The sequence below is a fragment of the Mandrillus leucophaeus genome, unplaced genomic scaffold (genome assembly GCF_000951045.1).
Source record: "Mandrillus leucophaeus isolate KB7577 unplaced genomic scaffold, Mleu.le_1.0 Scaffold1398, whole genome shotgun sequence".
Classification (NCBI taxonomy): Eukaryota; Metazoa; Chordata; class Mammalia; order Primates; family Cercopithecidae; genus Mandrillus; species Mandrillus leucophaeus.
Genome location: NW_012101363.1, coordinates 53,299 through 59,550, shown reverse-complemented (window position 1 = coordinate 59,550; position 6,252 = coordinate 53,299).

The following is a 6,252-nucleotide window of genomic DNA, read 5'->3' as shown; positions in this document are numbered from 1 at the left end:
CCAAGTCATTCTATCAGATCAGTATTACTATGATTCCAAAATCAAACAGAAACATTACTAGATAAAAAATGACTTATCTTTATCCTTCATGCATACAGACACTAAGATTCTAAAACAAAAACAAAAAAAACTAGCAAACTGAATCTGAATCTAGCAAAATGTGAAACTCATTAAACACCACTGTCAAATGGGATTATTTTGCAAATGTGATGTTGGCTTAAAAATCTAAAAATCAAACAATCTTCTAGTTTAGAAAATAAGTAGAACCATATTCTATTACAAACTTACATAATCATCTATATTAGCATGGTATTCCCCAAAAACCCACTAGGACTGATAAACAAGCTCACCAGGGTCACAAGATACAAAAACAACCTGTAAGACTGAATTGTACTTTTATATGAGAGCAATGAAAAATCTGAAAGTAAGCAATTCTTTTAATAACAGCATCAAAGAAAGAAACATTTAGAAATAAATCTGCTGAGTACGATGACTCATGCCTCTAATCCCAGCACTTTGGGAGGCCAAGACAGGTGGATCACCTGAGGTCAGCAGTTTGAGACCAGCCTGGGCAACATGGAGAAACCTCATCTCTACCAAAAATACAAAAATTAGCCAAGTGTCGTGGCGCGCGCCTGTAGTCCCAGCTACTCAGGATGCTGAGGTGAGAGGATCACCTGAGCCCTGGAGGTGGAGGCTGCAGTAAGCCAAGATGGCACCGCTGCACTTCAGCCTGGGTGACAGGGCAAGACCCTGTCTAAACAAACAAACAAAAACTACAATGAGATAATAGTTATTGCTCAATAGATTACGATATCAAAAAGTAACAAGTGTTGACTAAAGTGTGAAGAATACGGAATCCTCACACATTGTTGATGAGAATTAAAATAGTGCAGCCAACACATAAGAAAAAGGCAATTCCTCATAAAGTTATACATGGTTTTACATATGACTCAGAAATCCCACCCTCAGGTAAATACCCAAAAGAATGGAAATCTGCAGCACTCAAAGATTCATATGTGAATGCTTACATCAGCACTCTTCGTATAGCCAAAATGAATAGAATCCAAATATCCATCAACTAGTGGAAGAAAAATTAGTACGTGCCATAGCCATACAGCAGAGTATTACTCACTAATCAAAAGGAATGAAGCAGTGATGCATACTACAACAGGAATGAACCTCTAAAACATTAAGCCAAGTGAAAGAAATCAGACCCAAAAGACTACTTAATTAATTATTTCGCTTATAAGAAATTTTTATAAAAGACTCACCTTTAGAAACAGAAAATAGATTGATAATTGTCTAAGGTTGGGACAGTAATGGGGAGTGAATGCGAATTGACTAAAATTTTCTTTAAGAGAAAATGACCCGCTGGGGAGCCAAAATGCTGACTGGGTGCAAGGAGGAACATCTTCCACCGAGAGACCAAGACATCAGGAAGATGGGCACACTCTGAGCCGATCTTTGGAGGGAAGGCATTGAGAGTAGACGGAGGGAGAACACAGATGCTGGGCTGAAGCGGGGGGATGCTGGGCTGAAGCAGGGGGATGCTGGGAACCCTGCACAGGGTTGCTGAGCATTGGAACTCATTCCTGGCCCCCGGTGACTCTTGGAGAAGGGTTGGATTGAGCAGGTGAGGAGTGACTCACTCTCACGGCAAACCTCTGAAATTCTAGAAGCAGGAGGTCCTACAACCCCCACAAACACGTGAGCTGGCAGAGAGAGCTGCTTAGATAGGAGGCAAGGGCTGGACTCTAGCCTGTGCAGAACCCAGAGGGGTTGGCATGGAAATAGCTGCAGTGGGCCACGACCAAGGATGCCCATCCGCCAAGGTTTGTCATGCCCTTCTAGGAGACTTTAGCCTTAGAGTAACTGTCATACCTGGACAGGGCAAGACAGTCTTGCAGTGGAATGGGCTAGTCTGACTTGAGCAGCCTCCTGTCTGCTGTCCTCTCCTGAGGGCCCAGCGTGGCTGCACCCATTTGCAGCACAGCCTCAGATGCCTAATCAGGGTGCTTCCCTGGGGCCCTCATCATAGCTCCTTTGCTGGAAGACTGCGCCTGACTGTTGGACAGCTCCAGCAGACTGACCACTGCCAACATGTACGAGTTCACTCACAGATAACCCCCACTACAGCCTCCGCCTACTGCTTTGCTGGTATGAACTCTCCCAAGAAGACCCTCTTCCCGCGACTGCTTTGCTGATGTGTTTGCATGTGGGTGGACCTTGCCTCCCCGACTGGGGCACATGAGCACATACACCCCACGGCACTTGACCACCGCCATTGTGAGGGCACCCCAACACCCTTCCCCTGCTGATGGGTGGGCACCCTGCTCTGCCACCACCATTGGCATGAAAACACACACAAATGCCCACAACTGTACCTCTGCTGCTGCTGGCACAAATACATTCACAAACACCAGCAATCCACCCCTACTACACCACTGCCATTGCAGGCATGAACACACAGACAAACACTAAGAAGCCCGCCCTCACCGGTGCCCTGCCACTGCTACTGCCACAACCAATGTGAGTGTGGGCACCACACAAGTATGATTATAAATTTTTTGTAGAGACAGGGTCTCCCAGTGCTGCCCAGGCTGGTCTTGAACTCCTGGGCTCAAACCATCTTCTTGCCTCAGCCTTCCAAAGTGCCAGGATTATAGATGTGAGCCACTGCTCCTGGACTAGCTCCAATTTTGAAAGAAGTTCTACTCTATGTAAAGGCTATCAAACAGCATTGCATGTTACAAAGAACTCTTGGGTGAAAGAAACAGTCAATTGGTATGGCAAATTTTATTGCTGTCTTATTTTAAGAAACTGCCACAGTCAACTCAGCCTTCAGCAACAACCACCCTGATTCGCAGCCATCGACATCAAGGAGAGACCCTGAGCCAGGAAAAGTATTATGACTTGCTGAAGGCTCGGATGTTCATTAGCACTTTTTAGCAATAAAGTATTTTAAACTAAGGTGTGTACTTTTTTGGACATAATGCTATTATACACTTAATAGACTATAGTATCATGTAAACATACTTTATATGCACTGGAAAACCAAAAAATGCATGTGACTTGCTTTATTGCAATATTCACTTTGTTGTGCTGGGCTGAAACTGAACATGCAATCCTTTGGGGTATGCCTGTAGCTTTAAAAAAATGAATACAGTGGATAAATATCACAAACATAATGTTACACTAAGAAACCAGATGCAAAAGTATACATGCTATCTCATTTCATTTATTTAAAAATTCGAAAAGCAGACAAAACAGAGTTTCTGGCTTCAGATAAGGGTGGAGTTGCTTTTTGAACAAACACTCTCACAGAAAATAATAATTTCTTGCATCCAACACAGGAGCACTCAGATTCATAAAACAAGCTCTTAGAGACCTATGAAGAGACTTAGATAAGCAGACAATGAGAGAGGGAGACTTCAACACCCCCACTGACAGTATTAGAGAAATCACAGAGGCAAAAAAGTAACAAAGATGTTTGGAACCTGCACTCAACACTTAACCAATTGGACCTAACAGACATGCACAGAACTCTCCACCCAAAAACAACAGAATATACATTCTTCACATGGCACAGAATCTAGAATCAATCTTCCAATCAGCCATAAGACAATCCTCAGCAAATTCAAGAAATGAAATTATACCAACCACACTCCTGGACCACAGCACAGTAAAAATAGAAATCCGCACTAAGAAGATGCTCAGAATTATACAATTACATGGAAATTAACAGCATGCTCCTGAAAGACTTCTGGGTAAACAATGAAATTAAGGCAGGAATCAAGAATTTCTTTGAAACAGTGATAACAAAGATACAACATACCAGAAACTCAAGGACACAGCTAAAGCAGGGTTAAGAGGAAAGGTTAAATCACTAAGTGCCACATCAGTTAGAAATATCTCAAATTAACAACTTCACATCACAACTAGAAGAACTAGAAAAACAAGAGCAAACCAAACACAAAACTAACAAGACAGGAAATAACCAAAATCAGAGCTGAACGAAATGAAATTGAGACACGAAAAACTGCACAAAAGAGCAATGAAACCAGAAGTTGGTTATTTGAAAGAATAAATAAGATTGATAGCCCACTAGCTAGACTAATGAAGAAAAGAGAAGAACCAAATAAACACAATCAGAAATTACAAAGGGGATATTACCCCTGACTCCACAGAAATACAAAAACTCTCAGAGGCTACCATGAACAACTCTGTGCACACAAACTAGAATATCTTGAAGAAACAAATAGATGCCTGGAAGCATACAACCTCCTAAGACTGAACCAGGGAGAACTTGAAACCCTGAACAGACCAATAATGGCTTCTGAAATTGAATCAGTAATAAAAAGCCTACCAACCAGAAAAAGTTCAGGACCAGACAGATTCACAGCTGAATTCTCCAGATATATAAAGAAGGGCTGCTACTATTACTACCAAAATTATTATAAAAAAAAAAATTTTTAAGGAGGAACTCCTCTCTAACTCATTCTATGAGGCCAGCAACATCCTGATACCAAAACCTGGCAAAGACACAACTGAAAAAGAAAAATTAAGCCAATATCACTGATGAACACTTCAATTTTCAAAGTGAAGGAATTCAGATCCAAAAAGCTATATATTCAGCCCTCTGTATCCATGAAGTTTGTATTCTTGGATTTAACCAACCAAGGATAAAAAATATAATTAGGCCTATGATGATTGCATCCATACTAAACCTATTATTTTTCTTGTTAGAATCTCTGAAACAATATTAGGATAACAACTATTGACATACCATTTACATTGCATTAGGTATTATAAGTAACCTAGGTATGACTTAAAGTTCATGTGCATAGGTTATATAAAAATTGTGTACCATTTTATATAAGAGATTGAGCATCTACAGATTTTCATATTTTCAGAAATTTGGAAAAAAATCCACCATACATACTGAGAGACAACTGTAAATTATATAAATCTATTTCTATAGCATTGTAAGAAAGAGCAAAATTATAGAGATGGAAAATGAGCAGTAGTAGCCAAAGGAAGCCAAAGGAAGGGATGGGGAAAGTTGTTTACTGAAAGGGACAGCATAAGAGAAATTTGGTAGGTGAAAAAAAAGTTCTGTGTGATACTCCAGAGGTGAAAGATGACTCGAGACCATTGTTAAAATCTGTTGAACTGTACACCAGAAAGAACAAATTTTTCTGTATAAAATTTTTTTAAAAATCAGGCCGGGTGCAGTGGCTCATGCCTGTAATCCCAGCACTTTGAGAGGTCGAGGTGGGTGGAACACCTGAGGTCAGGAGTTCAAGACCAGCCCGGACGACATGGTGAAACTCCATCTCTAAAATACAAAAATTAGCTGGGCACGGTGGCAGGCACCTGTAATCCCTGTAAGCTACATGGGAGGCTGAAGCAGGAGAATTGCTTGAACGCGGGAGGTGGAGGTTGTAGTGAGCCGAGATTGTGCCATTGCACTCCAGCCTGGGCTACAGAGCAAAACTCCCATCTCAAAAAAAAAAAAAATTTTTTTTTAAATAGTTCAAGTTGCTGAAGAAATTTAAATAGAATGTAGACAATGACAGATGAATTAAACTATATTCCAAATGTATGACATACTAACTATTTTACTGGGGTTGGGGATGAAAAGTCCTCACCCAAGTAACTTTGGGAAACATACTGGACATTGCAAGAATCAAAATCTCTACACAAACGCTAAACTATATTTCAACTTTATTGTTGAAATTCCTGTCAGGAATATTTGTCTCTTCCCTCCCTCTTTCTTCCTTCCATTCTTCCTTCCTTTTCATTTCTTTTCTTTTCTTTTTTGTATTTTGTATTTTTATTTTTTTGAGACGGGGTCTCACTCTATCACCCAGGCTGGAGTGCAGTGGTGCGATCTCAGGTCACTGCAACCTCCACCTCCTGGGTTCACGTGATTCTCCTGTCTCAGACTCCCGGGTTCATGTGATTCTCCTGTCTCAGCCTCCCAGGTAGCTGGGACTACAGGTGTGCACCACCACACTTGGCTAATTTTGTATTTTTAGTAGAGACAGGGTTTCACCATGTTGTCCAGGTTGGTCTCGAACTCCTGACGTCAGGTGATTCACCCACCTCGGCCTCCCAGAGTGCTGGGATGACAGGCATGAGCCACCGTGGCTGGCCGGTATTTACTTTCTAATTATACATGGACTTTTACACAAATGCTTTGTGCATGCACGCAATTCTGTATGCATGTTATAACATCAATAAATA